This window comes from Cervus elaphus, chromosome 5 (assembly GCF_910594005.1).
Source record: "Cervus elaphus chromosome 5, mCerEla1.1, whole genome shotgun sequence".
NCBI classification, from domain to species: Eukaryota; Metazoa; Chordata; class Mammalia; order Artiodactyla; family Cervidae; genus Cervus; species Cervus elaphus.
The window spans coordinates 21,273,982-21,289,841 of record NC_057819.1 but is presented as its reverse complement, the minus strand read 5'-3'; the positions used below and the strand labels follow the sequence as shown (position 1 = coordinate 21,289,841).

The 15,860-nt window shown below is 54.3% G+C and overlaps 1 protein-coding gene across 20 annotated transcripts in view; it reads left to right on the top strand.

Moving 5' to 3' along the window:
- Nucleotides 1-15,860, top strand: part of NCOR2 (nuclear receptor corepressor 2) — a 233,643-nt gene that overhangs the window by 18,170 nt on the left and 199,613 nt on the right. For 19 of the 20 annotated variants that reach the window (XM_043902059.1, XM_043902065.1, XM_043902064.1 and 16 more), the window contains exon 2: nt 15,477-15,523. The exons of the other annotated variant lie outside the window; for it this stretch is intronic. The gene's annotated coding sequence lies outside the window, so the exon portion shown is untranslated. The remainder of the gene's footprint in view (nt 1-15,476; nt 15,524-15,860) is intronic. 20 annotated transcript variants of the gene reach the window in all.

The following is a 15,860-nucleotide window of genomic DNA, read 5'->3' as shown; positions in this document are numbered from 1 at the left end:
GCCCAGCAAAGGGACTCAGCCATACATATACATTTATCTATTCTGCCCCAACCCCCCTCCCTTCCAGGTTGCCACCTAACACTGAGCAGAGCTCCGTGTGCTATATAGTAGGTCCTTGTTGGTGATCCACTTAAAGTGTAGCAGTGTGTGATTTGTGACGTTTTGATGCAGTTAGATCTCGTTGATGAATTTTAACTTCTGTAGAGATAGCATCTTGTCATGGTGATACAGGACACGTGATCGGTGTATTCCCTAGATGCTGCTAGGGTGGGTTGCAGTGTTTGGAGCTTCTCCAAGTGCCTCCAGGTGCTCATGAGCTGTTCTCCTCTGTGTATTCCTGGGAGTGAGACGGCCAGCTTGTGGCTCTCCTAGATAATGCTGGTAGGCTCTGCAAGGGGGCTGCCCTGGCTGGTCCTCTGCGTTGGGGTGTAAGATCTCCCCGCAGCCAAGGCCTTGGGTAAGACGTGTGGTTTGACAGCTACCTTACAAAAAAGACTTTCTTGGTTTCTTTTTTACATTTTTTTGGTGGTGCTGAGTGACATGCCAGATCTTAGTTCCCTGATCAGGGATCAAACTCGCAGCCCCTCCAGTGGAAGCATGGAGTCCTAACCACTGGACCAGAGAAGTCTCTTTCTTGGTTTTCAGAAGCAGAACAGATGTGTTCTCTATAAATTGGAAAATGAAGAAACCAAAAAAGCCTGCATATTAAAAAAAAAAAAAATGCAACCACATTCCCAACCCCCAGAGAGAGACTGTTGGCATCTTAGTGTCTGTGGGTTTGGATAGAAAGGACCAGTTCTGACCTTTGCTGCCTGGACGTGACCATGGGGAGAGGGAATGGGGAACCGTCTAGATTCTGCAGTCCCTTTTCTAGACCTGGCGGGTCAGAATTTTCAGGAATAGGGCGGGTGTCTGGCGGCTCTGGGATGGGGCTTTGAGTCAGTTGGGCCTGGGCCCTGCCTCTGCCCTGCAGTCTGTGTGACACGGAACACAAAACCTCGCCTCTGTGACCTCGTCTCCTTGCAGGCTTTTGTGCATGTTGTAGGTGCTCAATTAATGCTCAAGTGAATGTAGCTCCTCAGGATTTCTCACCTGGGCATTGCTGATGTTCGGGGTGGATGCTTCTATTTGGGGGCTGTCCTGGGCACTGTCAAATGCTTAGCATCATCCCTGGTCTTTACCCTTGGTACCCTCCACCCATCGTGATAACCAGAAATGATGGCAGAGGTTGCCCAGTGTCCTCTGGGGGAGGGGTGCACAAACACCCCCCAGGACGCCTGTGGTACATGAGGGCTCTTAGGAGGGCAGAGAGGTCCTGTGAGGGAGTTTTCCTCGGAGTCTGTGTCCAGTGTGTAGATTTTGTTCATTCGGATGCTCTCGCTGAGGGGACCTACTGGGTGCCAAGAGCTATCTCAAGTTCTAAGATGTGGCTGGGATTACATCAGGCAAGTGCAGCCTGGCTGCTCCCCCTCTACCAAGGCGTTAGCTGGACACTCTGCTCACCCACTTCTGATTTGGCATCCGGATATGGTGGTGACTTAAGGCCCGTCCCTGTCTTAGTCTCCCCATCTGTGAAATGGAAAAAGCGTAGTCCTAAGGGTTGCCGCTGATCCTGCGGGGAACCCAGTCACCTTTGTGGGCTTCCCAGGTGGCGCTTGTGGTAAAGAATCTGCCTGCCACTGCAGGAAATCCCATGGACAGAGAAGTCTGGCGGGCTGCAGTCCATGGGGTTGTAACGAGTTGGAAACGACAGAGCAACTAACGCTAGCACTTCCCCAGCCATAGGGCACACAAGATGCTTCGTGATGGTGAGCAGATGATGTGTGCACAGACTTACAGGGCCAGTGTGCACACGTCTGCCTTTGGGGGTCGCTGCAATTGGGCACTGCGGGGTGGGGTTGGGGGTGTGAGTGAGGTGTGGGCGGGCCTGGCTGTGCAAGTGGGGGTCTTTGCTGGAGGGTACTCAGCTGCCCTCCTCCTCGAGTCCCTGAGGAGCCGGCTCAGTGGAGATCCCTAAGGCGATTAAGTGGGTTCATTTGATCCTGAACGTGAACTTGAGCAGGCGGCTTATCTCCTGGAGATGAAAGCCGGGCTGGCGAGGAGCCACCTGGCCCAGTCGGGGAGTGCGGGATTTTCTCCTCCACGCCCTGCCCACCCGGGGGGCCTGTGCTGGGGGGCTTTTGCCCCATCCGCCTCCAGTCCCTTCAGGCTGCCCGCGGTGAACCGGGGCCGTGTGCTTTTTCTGTGTCAAATAGCAGCAGGCACTCGCCGCGTTCATTCGTTCGGTCCTCTCCATCTCGTGAGCTAGCAAGGATCACATCATCACTTTCCCTGTGTTTCAGGCAAATGGCTAAGGCTCAGAAAGGTTGGCTGACTTACCTAGAGCCACACAGCATCCTGACAACCCCTGAGGATATTTACAGCATAATCTTGGAAAATCCCCTTTACTCCTTGGCACTGAGATTTCCTCCTGAATACAGTCTTGACTTTGCACAGAATTAACCAGAACAACAACAATCAGTGTATGCCCCATTGTAGTATAAGAGGAAATGGGAGGAAGTTGCTGCTGGCTCCTACTCAGCATGAGTAAGTGTCGATTCGAGGCAAGTGAGATCAGAGGCGTTTCGGTTCTGGAAACACATGAAAGTGATGTTCAAGAAAAGGCTAGTGTTTGGATCAGTTCTGGCAGGTTTTTTTTTTTTTTTTAACGGCCAGGTTATTTGAAAATTGTGTGGGGAGGGTGCCTTTCGTGGCGTGGGACTGTCCCACTGGCCAAGTGCCAGTCATAGGACACCAAAAACATCCCTGTCTGTTTCTGAGATGTTCCAGGGTGGGGACCCTGCCTAGGAGACCCCCTAACAACACACAAATAACAATATGCTGTTAGTGGTGGGGGACGAGACCACTGTGGTCGAGACCCTCTCTGCTTTCGTAACAGCAGGTCAGGCACTGTGGTCCTCCTCCCTGCTCCACTGTCTGACCTGGGCACCCATCCAGCCTTCTCCTGGCCTTGGAATCCATCCATTCTTGTTCCTACCATTTTCTTCATGCTCTCTAAAGGAGAATGAGAATCTTCAGTTCCTGGTCTCACATCCTTCCCTCCCTACTTTTCCCCCTCCTCTGAGAATAAAACCAGAGACTTTGAGCATGCTGGGGAGCTGTCCCCCACCACCCACCTCCCTGTCATTGATGTATCTCCAGCCACATCCCTCCCCACCCTGCCCTCTGTACTCAGCCTCTCTACTTGCTATTCCCCCACCAGGAATGCTGTTCCCTGTGATTGGCATGGCGACTGTCATCAGGTCTCAGGTCACATGTCACCCTCAAGAAGTCCTCCTGGCTGCCCAGTCAAGCACCGCCCCCCACCCCAAGCCACTATGCCAGCCCCTCACTCAGGACTGTAGTTGTTGATCCATGAAGTTTCTCGGTTGATTCCGTCCCTTGGTGTGTTGTTGGCCTTCCCACATCAGAAGGTCACTTCCAAGAAAGCAGGGGCTGCTTCTGTCTTGTCCGCAGCTGAGCCCCCAGTGCCTGAATCGGCATCAGGACATGACAGGGGCTTCCTGCCAAGGAATCCATTGGCTGTCAGTGTGGATGGCTTGTGTGTTTCTTGGCAGGGAGACCAGGCCTGGCCTGACCTGGAGAAGAAGGAGGATGGGTCCTGGACACAGGGTCCTTGTCCCTTCAGTGGGTTCTGCCCTGTCTGGAACTGACCAGACCAGAGGGCTGGCCCAGGGGAGGGGTGGGTACCACTCACTGCTATTTCCTGCCCAGGAATAGAGGCTCTTAGTGGGGACCATGGTGGGGATGGGGTCAGTGGGGTGACATTGCCCCCAGGATTATTTGTCCATGTCTGAAGACATTTCATTTGTCCCAACCCTGGGGAGGTGCAACAGGTGTAGTGGGTCGAGGCCAGAGATGCTGTGAACATCCTATAGTGCACAAGCGTTCATGCTAAGTCACTCCAGTCATGTCTAACTCTTTGCGACCTCGTGGACCTGGGATTCTCCAGGCAAGAATACTGGAGTGGGTTGTCATTAAGAACCAAGTGTCTTAAGTGTGAGGACCTGGCATCAGGCCTTAGAAACTCACATCTTGGTTCCGCCCCGGGCAGGGGAGGGCAGGAACACCTAGGTTCCCTTTTCGTGCTATGTCTGTATTTCTGTGGCCCAGAGTATGCCCTCTCCCCCAACCCCCCTGCTTCTAAAGGGACTCTGAACATCCCAGAGTTGCTTGTCCTAGCTGTCACCAGCACTCGGAAGCCTGGCGGTTCCCTGGGTGACATGCCCCATGCCTGCTGGGTTCCACAGTCTGGCTGCCACAGTCTCCCTCGCCTTTCTGGTGGGAAATCCCTCTTGAGAGTGTCCTTTCCAGTACCCTTGTTTACAAATGGGGAAGTGGCGGCCCAGAGAGGGTAAGGAGTTGACCCAGGGTCACACAGCACAACACAGCCTGGATATGGGAGGCCTGATGCTTGAGCAAGAAAGGCCCTGAGCGAGGGACTGTTAGCTCTGGGGCTACTATGGTCCCCTCTCTCCAGCCAACTGGTTCTTCCTTCTGGCCAGATTGCACACTATATCACTACAGTCTTTATGGTTATTTTATAACATTGCAAGTTTTAAAGTATTTCACGTCTGTGTGTATTTATATATATTGTCAGATTGCCTTTCTGTATCATTCAGGAAACATTTATTCTTCTTATTTAAAAAATAAATAGTTGGTCCATCCGTACAATGGAATACTATTCAGCCATAAAAAAGGAACGAAGTGCTGATCCATGTTGTAATGTGGATGAACCTTGAAAACATGAGGCTGAGTGAAAAAAACCAGACGCCAAGGGCTGCATATGGTGTGGTCCCATTTCTATGAAATGTCCAGAACAGTTAATCCATAGAGACTGAAAGCAGATGAGTGGTTGCCAGGGGCTGGGGGAAAAGAGGGGGCATGGAGGCAAAAAGCTCGGTGAGTAGGGGATTTCTTTTCTGAGTGCTGGAAATGCTGGGAACTAGAGTTGGTGACCTCACAGTGCCGTGAATGTAATCAAGTCCACTGAATTTTTCACTTTATAATGGTTATTTTTATGTTGTATGAATTTCACCTCAATTAAAAAAACCCATTTGGGAACTGAAAAAGATACATCTTTATTGGGCTCTTACTGTATGCTCAGCAGTCTGTAGGCATACTTCAACTGAGTCTCTGAGTCCTGTGAGATGAGAATTTCCATTTCACAGGCGAGGAGCTGGCTCCGAGATGTGAAGCAACACACCCGGGGTCACCCAGCCGAAAGCAGGGGAACCTGGATTAGAAGCTAGGTCTCAGGCCAGATCCTCAGGTCACTGCAGCTGTGCTCTGCCGACTTTCCTGCCCGCCTGCCCTCCGCCTGGAACATCCCTGCAGGCACTTCCCTGCTGGGGCCCCGGGTGGGGGCAGGGCTGGATGCGATACAAAGGCCCTGGGGCAGGTCGCTGCTAGCCTGGCGGCTGTGCTGTGCCCCCGGCCCCCCACCCCGACTCCACCACAGAAGCAGGAACTTTCCAACACAGAGCCCGGCTGTGAATCAGCGCGACTCACTCTGGAGAGTTCGTGGGGCCTCCGGGGCTGTTTTCAGTTTCCGTCGAGTTTCTCACTCTGACTCAGTGTGGGCCCCCGCCGCCGTGCCCCAGCCACCTGGGCTTCTGAGCACCTGCGGGACATCACAGAGAGCTGGCTTTGAGGCTGCCCTTTGCTGGGTGCTTGGGCCTCAGTTTTCTCATCTGTGTAGTGGGGGCAGTGAGGGAGGTGTTTGGGGTGTTTACTGGCATCAAACAGTGGATCCCAGGGGCCGCATGTACCCAGGGTGTGTGTGGAGGGTTTTGGTGTGGACATGAAGGGCTGAAAGCTGGGAGCTCCTTGGGGGGACTCAACGGTGGGGAGGCCCACACCCCGTACCCGCTCCAGATCTGTCCTCGGAGGGTCTGAATGGATGGCTGTGTGTGTCCAGGGCATTCTGTTCTCTATGACAGGCCAAGCCCGGTCAAGGGATGGTGGCCTCAGCAGCCTATGTTTCCCACTGGGTCCTACTGCAGAGGCTGGGCGGGGGTCTGTGCAGGGGTATTGTCATCAATACCCCCATCAGGCTGGGGGCCTGAGCCTGGGTGTCCTAGGTTCTGGGGGGGCTGGGCCTGGGTCCCTGCGGTGGCGGGCTGGTGAACCCTGATGGTAAGCTTGCCCTGAGCCCCTGCTGTGTGCCAAGCTGTGTGTTTCCGCTCAAAGTAACCCTTGGCATCACCCCCCCATTTTACAGACGGGGAAACCAAGACTCAGAGAAGCCAAGTGATGGCCTCAAGCTTAATGACATGGTAGAGCTGGCATTTGTGCCTGAGCCGGCCTGGTTTTAGTTCCCCTGCTTATCGCCTCCCTCTCACAAAAGCATAGGAAGCAGTCTCAGAGGTTTAAGCAACAGGCATGGTCACCTAGCTTGAGCTTGGTGCGGCTGGGATTGGATCTGGGTCTCTGGCCGGATCCTGGGCTGTCAGGACTCTGTGTGTGGACTCGCTTGCCAGGCATCTCTGTCCCCTTCTGTGCAGGATGGGCTGGTCTCCCTGGTGTGCAGGTCCTGGATGCTGGGGTGGGTCAGAGGCTGGTGTTGGGGAGGGGATGGGTTCCCCGTGGAGACATGAGCTTTTACCAGTGTGCAGTGTGTAGAGGGGATGGGGGTGGGGGAGGGGAATGGAGAGCTCCAGAGGTCCTAATCTCCCTCCCTGGACCTGGTCAGTGGTGACCACCCCTCCCTCCCACCCGGGGTCGCTGGACTCTTTGGAATATTCCCTGGGCCCCCCGGGTGACAAATCTCTTTCACCATCTCTTGACCCAGACAATTAATTGCTTCTGGCGATCCATCCATGGTTCCATGACCCCCCTGCTCTCCCAGCCTGCTGCCCTCAAGACTCCACACCCCCACCCCACCCCCAATCCCCCCCCACCCCCGCCCTGCAGCTGCTAATGGCCCAGACCCTGCCCCAGGGCAGGGAAGCCTGGGGTTTGGGGGTTGGGCCTGGGAATATTGCAGTGGCTTTCCCTTCTGGCTGACCATCAGGCAGCCTCTTCCCCAGAGAACACTGAAGCTAGCATTTTAGGGCACTTGCCCTGTGTTCCTACAGGGTGGAACTATCTTTACAGAGAGTCCAGGATGGGGCCTCTGAGGGACTTCCAGAGGCTTCTGGAAGTTTCCACCCCACGCAGTCCCCGGTGCCCCATTCCCAGAAAGCCCTCTCTCTTATCTCCCATCCCTCAGGGGACTCCCATGCAGAGGTGATGTGTGGTTAAAGTGGACGCCCAGATGCAAATCTTAGCTGTGGGAACCCTGGGTACACTTTCTTGCCTCTCTGCCTCATTGCTCCCATCTGTAAAATGGGGAGAGTCATGGTAACTCGTGCGTACGATGCTTGTAAGAATTAAACCAGTTAGTAAGCTAGAGGGCTTAGCATGGTGCCCACTCAGAGAAAGTCACGGCAGGGGGGTTTCGGGTGTCTGCCACTGGTGGTGCTGGTGATGGACAGACAGAGGGCATCTCTTGGGTCTCCGCAGGCCTTGAAGCAAAGCCGCCCACCCTGCCCCACCCCAGCCCCCACCCTGGCCTGGTCTGTGCCGCCTGCCTTGCCTTGCCTTGCCTTGGGCTTGGCTGGGAGCCAGGCTGCCAACACTGGGTGTGGCCCGAGTCCCCTCCCATCCCTCCCGTTCCTTCCAGAAATGGGTCGATATCCTGGCTCCTTCCTGGCGTCTAATTGCTCCTGTTGGCTGCTGTCTTCATAGATGGCCCCACACCCTGTAGTGAGAAGATGGGAGGTTTCTGAAAAGTGTGTTCCGAGGTCAAATTGAGGGTGGAAGGCGTGGAGGATGGGGTGGCCAAGGGCAGTCGCCTGGGTGCCCATCTCTCTGCCCCTCACCGGCTGTGCCAGCTCAGGCGGATGGCTGAACTATTTTGGGTCTCAGGTTACCCATCTGTAAAATGGGGTCAGGATAGATGGCCCAGAACCTGGCATACCGTAAGCGCACTTACGGGAGGGGACTATTATTATTGCTGTGGTGACCCGCTGAGCTTGTTTCGCCTTCGATCAGTGCAGGTCTCTAGGGAGCCCAGGTGGGTGATTTGGAGGCTGGGGCACTCATGGGCAGGGGTCAGGGCTACTCCTCCTTCTCCTCCTGACTCTGTGCCTCCCTTGGATGGCCCTCGAGCCCCGTGGAGTGGGGCGGTGCCACCCATGGTTAGGTGGGCTGTGTCCCCTTTGGGCGGGGTCATGCATCACCTTCTGTTGGGCCAGAGCCCCTCCTCCCCACTTTGTCCTCCCCCAGGCCCTGTCCACTCAACATCCATGCTGGCCGTGGTTTTGATTTGACTGCCCCGCCGCCCCACCCCCCACCCCTCGACTGTCGCTGACTGCCGCAGTCTGGTGGGGAATCAGAGACCTGGGTGAACTCTTGGTGACTGCCTCTCCGCAGTTTCAAGGAGAGCCAGTCTCAGCTGTCACTTGAGAAGGAAAATAAAATACCCCAGTGACTTCTAAATGGAAGGGGCCGCCTCCCTCTCGCTCTGACTGTCTGGCCTGCTTACTACTGCAGTGACAGGGAAGGGCGACACCTGGCCCCAGGAGACAGGGGAGACTTCCTTGTTCATCTAGTGTGAAGAGATGTGCCCGGCAGCCCCAGGAGGTTCTGGGAGGGGTGTTAGGTACTCCCCTAACCCCCTGCCACCTTCTAATGCCTCAGGGCCCTGGCCTGCTCCCGCCCTGGGCACCTGGGTCACACTGCACCTGAAGTCCCCAAATTCAGCATGCAGGGACAGCTTCCAGAAGTTATGCCTGCCCCTTGGGGGCAGTGCCGGGATCTGCAGGGTCCTGTTTAGGGCCTCTGTAAAGCACGTTTTGTGACTGGTTCATCTTGGCCTAGCAAGTTCACGCTGCCACGTGGAGGCTTATGTGGGGGTCACTTCCCTTTCCTCAAAGTAGCAGGCATTGCAGTGGTCCCCAGGCCCTGGGTGATTTTTGTGGATCATGACCTATGCTACTGAAGGAGCTTGAGGTGGGAAGGCGGGGGCCGCCAGGGACGGGGGACCCTGGTGGGCTTGCGTCTATGGGGTCGCACAGGTTCGGACACGACTGAAGCGACTTAGCAGCAGCAGCTGGTGAAGGAGCGTCTTTTCTCCAAGGCTGACTCGAAGAGGGACCTAGTTCAGGCCCTGAGGGTCCTGGCTGGGGACCTTGTCCCAGCCCCTAAGCTCATTGGCCGAGTGATTGAACTTGACCTGTGCCCACTGAGGGTGTTGAGATGAAACGGCAGGGACTATGGGTGGAGCATCTCCTCTCTGAGGGGTGGTACTGAGGGTCCGGGGCTGGATGGGCAGAGCCTGGGCGGGGAACCTGCCCTGGGAGGAGGTGATGACTGGGCGGGACTACAGTGGTTAGTTGTGACTCCTGCTTCTGGTTGGGCGCTGGCTTCTGGCCTCTGCACTGATTGGGGGAGAATCGTGGAGGACCCGCCCACTGGGTGGACCACTGAGGTGAATGGTAGCCTGGCTGTGCAATCCCCTCTTGGAGCCTCAGTCTGTCCATCAGAGAGATGGGCAGCAGCAGCTCAGGAGGATCGGGTCAGGTTACTGCTGCCCTTAGACTGAGGGTCTGAGAACACAGAGGAGGGTACCACTAACAGTAAGAGCGCTCAACCCCATGCGTGCAGTTAAGGCCGTCTGGGCACCTGTCCTGACCTCTCACCAGCCATATGAGCCTGGGGCAAATGACTCAACCTCCCCAAGTCTTAGATTCCTCATCTGTAAAATGGGGATAATAAATAACCCACCTGAGGGACTTCCCTGGTGGTCCATTGGTTAAGAATCTGCCTTCCAGTGCAGGGGACGCCGGTTTGATCCCTGGTTGGGGAACTAGATCCCAGAAGCCACAACTAAGACCTGGTGCAGCCAAATAAATTTAATGAAAGGGCTTTTTGAGGTCTACACTGTGCCAGGCACTGTTCCAAGAGGCTGAGCTGTATTGATTCATTTAATCATCACAGCAACCCTCTGAGGGGACACTGTTACCACCCCTCAGTTTACAGACAGGGGAGGGGGAGACAGAGGCACAAGGAATAAAGTGACTTGGGTGCCCAGTGCGGTAGTGGCCGACCAGGACTGGAACCTTAACTTCTCTAGCCTGTAGGCTGCAGGCACTACAAGGGCTCCGTCAGCATCTGGAAGGTGTGCCCCCGGGGGGCCCTGCGGAGGATGCAGCCCGCATGGCTGGAGGCCCGGAGGAGGCAGGGCTGGGAGAGAGGATTTGTTCTGAGCCCTGGCTTGGGCAATCGCTTTTAGCAACTTGCCCAAGGAATAGGCTTCCCTGGTGGCTCAGAGGTTAAAGCGTCTGCCTGCAATGCGGGAGACCTGGGTTTGATCCCTAGGTGGGGAAGATCCCCTGGAGAAGGAAATGGCAACCCACTCCAGTATTCTAGCCTGGAGAATCCCACGGACAGAGGAGCCTGGTGGGCTACAGTCCACGGGGTCGCAAAGAGTTGGACAGGACTGAGCGACTTCACTTTCAAGGAACAGGTGGAGGCAAAGGCCAGGTGTTGCCAGGGCCTCAGGGGGCCTGCAGAGTCAGGGCATTGCCCCTGGGTGTCCTGGGGAGAAAGGCCTGGAGGTACTGAGGCTTAGCTACCAAGCACTTAACTAGCATTGAGGCTGGAGCCCTGAGGTGCTGACCTTAGGAGAGACCCCTGTGCAGGGAGACGCTGGTCTTGGGGAAGAGGACACCGCCTCCATGGAGCCCTCAGGGATTGACCTGGAGGTGTCTCCCTGGCCCTGCCTCACACCGTTCTACTTGGTGTCAGTTCAGAATGTGGTGCTCCCCTCCTGTGGCCTCACCCTGGAAATAGTGATAAAACCCTCACCTTCGGGGACACCCTCGCTGTCTTCCCATTCTCCTCCTCACCTGCCATCACTCCTGTCACTCACTGCAGGCTTACCCTGGTTTGGGCTTTACTTGTGGCTCAGCTGGTAGAGAATTCACCTGCAGTGCAGGAGACCCTGGTTCATTCCCTGGATTGGGAAGATCCCCTGGAGAAGGGAAAGGCTACCCACTCTAGTGTTCTGGCCTGAGAATTCCATGGAAAGTATAGTCCATGGGGTTGCAAAGAGTCGAACATAAGTGAGCAACTTTCACTTTCACTTTCACTTTACCCTGGTTTGTCTGTTCAGTCACTGCCTTTTTTTTTTTCAGTCACTGCCTTTTGATGTCATCTTGTTCTGTTCTTTTTTTTTTTTTTTTCCTTTTCCTTTTAAATTTTTGGTTGTGCCTTGGGAATTCCCAGGTGGTGCTAGTGGTAAGAACCCTCCTTCCAATGCAGGAGACATAAGAGAAGCAGGTTTGATCCCTGGGTGGCGAAGATTCCCTGGGGAAGGGCATGGCAACCCACTCCAGTATTCTTGCCTGGAGAATCCTATGGACAGAGGAGCCTGGCGGGCTACAGCCCATAGGGTTGTACAGAGTCTGACATAGCTGAAGCAACCTAGCACATGTGCATGAGCCCATGAAAACGTGTGTGTGTGTGTGTATGTGTGTGTGTGAGACTGAGGGTGTGCATGAACTGCTGAGTGTGCAAGCACAGGTGTGATTGAGACCTTGAAATGAGGGGGTCTGCTCCCTGACTGGACTCCCTTGCACAGGGGTCAGAGCTGCCCGCCTCCTAGGAGGCCCAGGGCAGGGGGACCTTTCCAAGCCCAGGGAAGTCCCAGTGGGTGTGGCTCTGGTGGGAAGTTCCTGCAGCTTGGGGTCAACCTGGGGGCTGGAGCGGCCACCTCCCCCCTCCCATTCCTCCTGTTCACACCCAAGGAAGGTTTACTGCACTGCACACCCCTCTGCCCATCCCCCACCCAGTGACCTGGCTCTTGTGGCCTAAAGAGCTCGGATCTGGATTTGAATCCTGGCTCCTTCCTTTCCTAGTGGGATGTCCTTGGGTGAGTTACCCTCACCCTCAGCATCAACTTCCTGGGCTGAAAACAGAGGCCACCCCCATCTCCCAGGATGGTTGTGGGAATTATATGGGGTAACGGGGAAGCAGCTGGAACCCGGAAAGGCTACAGGAAGTGTATGTAGTTCTCCTTCCGTCCCCAACCCAGAGCCGTCTCCAGGCCAGGAGGCTGTGGGAGCCCAGCATGTCCACCACGGCTCCTCTTTCATCCCTCATCTGTGTGGACGCTACTTGCAAAATATTCTCCATCCTGTCCATTTGTCCCACTTCCATCTCCATCCATCCTCCACTCCAGAGACCGAAAAATGCACTCTGCAAATTCCAGTGGGACCAGTCCCTTCTCTGCATGCAGAACCCTCCGAAGGGTCTCCTTGTCCCGGGGAATAAAGCCCCCAATCCGCAGGGCCCAGCGTGATCAGCTCAGTCTCTTCAGCATTCACACACACTCTGTTCCGACTTTTGCGCTGGGATCAGCTGTTCTCTGCCTGGGCCCCCCATCTTCTTGTGTTGCCAACCCATCTCCTCCCCACCCCGATTCGGGCCAAGCACACCTTCCTCCTTGGGGCTCAGCCTGGCTTCTCCCGGGAAGTCCCCAAGTTCTCCAGGCTGGGAACCGCTCTCTGGACCTGCATGTTGCCGGCATTGCTGAAAGAACTCCGTCTGTCCTCCCGGGGCTTGTGACCCTGGGGCTGGCCCAGGCCAGTCTTGACCCCACACCATCAGAGGATTCCTTTGGGGACTGGAGCTGGGAGAAGGTGGGAAGCAGGTGGGATCTGATCTCCAAGCTGCCCTTCCAAGGTGGTGCCTGGAGAGAGCGCTCACCCACCTGACCCTGCCTGAGCTCTTCATAGGAACTGCTTCAGGGGACTGGCCATGGAGGTTCCCGGGAGCCCGGGGCCGGGAAGGCTATGGAGACACACCTGGTCTCCCTACTTCCAGCCTTCCTGCTGGGCCTTGTCTCTGCAGCTGCCCAGGACAAGTACCTAGCCTGGAGGCATCATAGTGGAAAAAAAAAAAACTTAAAAGAATAGGAGAGAAGGGGCAGGATCCTCCCTCTTGAGCCACTGGCGGCAGCGGCCCCTTTTAGGACTTCTGGGTCTTGGAGCTTAGCTGCCAGCCCCTGCATCGGGGTAATGTAATATCCAGCAGGAACTGAGCCCATGTTGGCTACGCAGGCACTTCATCCCCACGGTGTCCCTGTAAGGTCAGTGTTTTTATCTTTCATCTTACCCATTTTATTTTTGAATTAAAAAAGAATTTTTTTTGACTGCACTGCATGGTTAGCAAGATCTCAGTTCCTCGACCAGGGATCAGACCTGGGCCCTCGGCAGTGAAAGTTCAGAGTCCTGACCACTGGACCGCCAGGGAATTAAATTCCCTTGTCCCCATTTTAGAGAGGAAGAAACTGAGGCTCATAGAGTTGAAGCTACTTGTCCCAGGTGTGCACACAGCTAGGAGGGGCAGAGCCCAGCGTTGAACCCAGGGAGCTTGGTTCTGGAGCCTGAGCCCCACATGCAGTGTCTTGTGAGCGCCGGTAGCCTCAGCTCTACTTGCCGCTGATGCAGAGGAGGTTCCCTGAAGGTCCAGTCAAGGCAGAGATGTTTGTGAATGGATGGGTCTTGAAGATGGCCTTGGGGAGTGGACCCGTCTTCTGGATGGGAAAACTGAGGTCAGAGAGAACTGAGGGCTTGCCCAAGGTCACAGCCGTTAGTAGAAGAACTGGGACCACAGCCAGGTTTTTGATCTCTGTCCAGTGGTCTGCCCGTTACCATTTGTTTGAAGTGTGTTGCCTGCTCAGTCGTCTCTGACTCTTTGCGACCCCACGGACTGTAGTCAGACTCCTCTGTTCATGGAATTCTCCAAGCTAGAATACTGAATCGGTTGCCATTCCCTTCTTCAGGGGATCTTCCTGACCCAGGGATTGAACATGGGTCTCCTGACTTGCAGGCAAGATTCTTTACCATCTGAGACACCAGGGAAGCCCACTGTTTGTTTACTTGTTCTTTTTGTGTGTGTATGCAAAGACTTACACAGTAAAGAATGCATAAATACCTGGGTGCAGATTAGTGAATAATTGTTAAGGAGATAGGTGATCAGTGTTCTAATTTTTGTGGGAAACATCTTCTTTTGTTCTAGGGTGACTGCCTCTGCAGACCTCTTGTGAAAGTGGAGTCTTGCCTTACCCAGAATCCTATAAATGGAATCCTAATGCGAGCTTAGTGTCTGAGTCTGACATTCTTCCATGTGGTTGTGTGTCTGTAGTTTGTTCAGATTTATTGTAGAGTAGTAGTCCATGGTATGGATGTACCACTGTTTGTTTATCCCTTTGTCTATGGATGAATATATTGTTTACAGTTTTTTTGTGTGTGTGTGATGATGAATAAAGCTGTTATGAACATTCACGTATTGGTACAACTCTTTGTGTGAGCATATGCTTTCATTTTTCTTGGGTAAATACCCAGCAGTGAAATTGCTGGGTCATATGGTCACCCAAATGTATGTTTAACTTTGTAAGAAACTGCCAAACTGTTTTCCTAAGTAGTTGCACCATTTTGCATTCCACTAGTAATGTCTGAGAATTCCAGTTGATCTGCATTTTTGCCAACACTTGGTATTGTCTGTCTTATTTTGGCCATCCAGATGGATGCGTAGGGTGTCTCTTGTTCTAATTTTTAAAAATATTTATTTGTTTGGCTGTGCCAGGTCTTAGTTGCAGCAAACGGGATCTTTTAGTTTTGGCATGTGGGGTCTAGTTCCCCGACCAGGGCTCAAACCCTGGGCCCCCTGCATTGGGAGTGAGGGGTCTTAGCCATTGGACCACCAGGGAAGTCCCTGGTCTCTTGTTTCTAGTTTGCAGTTTTCTGCTGACTAATGATATTGAGCATCTTTTCGTATGCTCATTGGCCATTTCTATATCCACTTTTGCAAAGTGCTATCAAGTCTTTTTGCCCATTTTTCTATTGGGTTGACTGGTTCTTATTTATTTGTGAGTGTGCTTTTTATATCCTGGATGCTTGTTTTTAATGTGCTGGCTTTGACTTTGAAGGGTGACTCAGGAATTGTTGAATGAGAGTAGTAGGCCCACCCCTCTTTCAGGTGTCTCTTACTGACTTTATGGGGTCCCCTGGGAAGTTAATGGGTGATTTTCACGGCAACACTGTAATCTGGGCCCGGGGTCCCTGGGGGGGTGGGGTTGATGGGGTGTGGGCTGCCTTTGTAACCACACAGTTTGGACTGGAATCCCAGCTCCATGACTTCCTAGTTGTGGATCCTGGGACTTGAGACTTTGATTCTCTGAACCTCAGTTTCCCTCTCTGTCAAATGAGCTAGCAGTACCGCCTCATAGAGTTGTCATGGAGAAATACTTGACCCCAGGCCCAGGCCAGGGCCTTGCCATCTACCTGCACTTTGATGTGGTCATGCCCTGGGCCATGCGTGGAGGCTGGGATCCTTGCTAACAAGACCCGCATTTTCCCCTGCAGGTCCCAGGGAGTCTCTGAGGAATCGGAGTTGCTGGCGGCTTTTTCTGGTAGGTTCCTGTTTGTCCCCACTTGCTGTCTCCAACATATTGCTGGGACCTCCTCGGGGTGGTGGGTCGGAAGTTGCTGGGTTGTCATATTCTACTGGTGAGTGGATATGGTGGATCGGGGCGGGGGGCGGGGGCCGCGCTCCATGTGGCTTCATGGGGTGCGGAATGGGCAGCACCATTGCCCAGTGTGAAGGCTGCGGGGTCCTCCAGGATGGAATATTTTCTAACCGGATGCAGTGCTCTTCAGAAAGGGCCTGGGAGAAGGAGCTGCCCCGACAGTGCAGCTGTGGTACTGTGCATTTTCTGCATCTCTGGGGTTCACGGGCACAGGACTTCT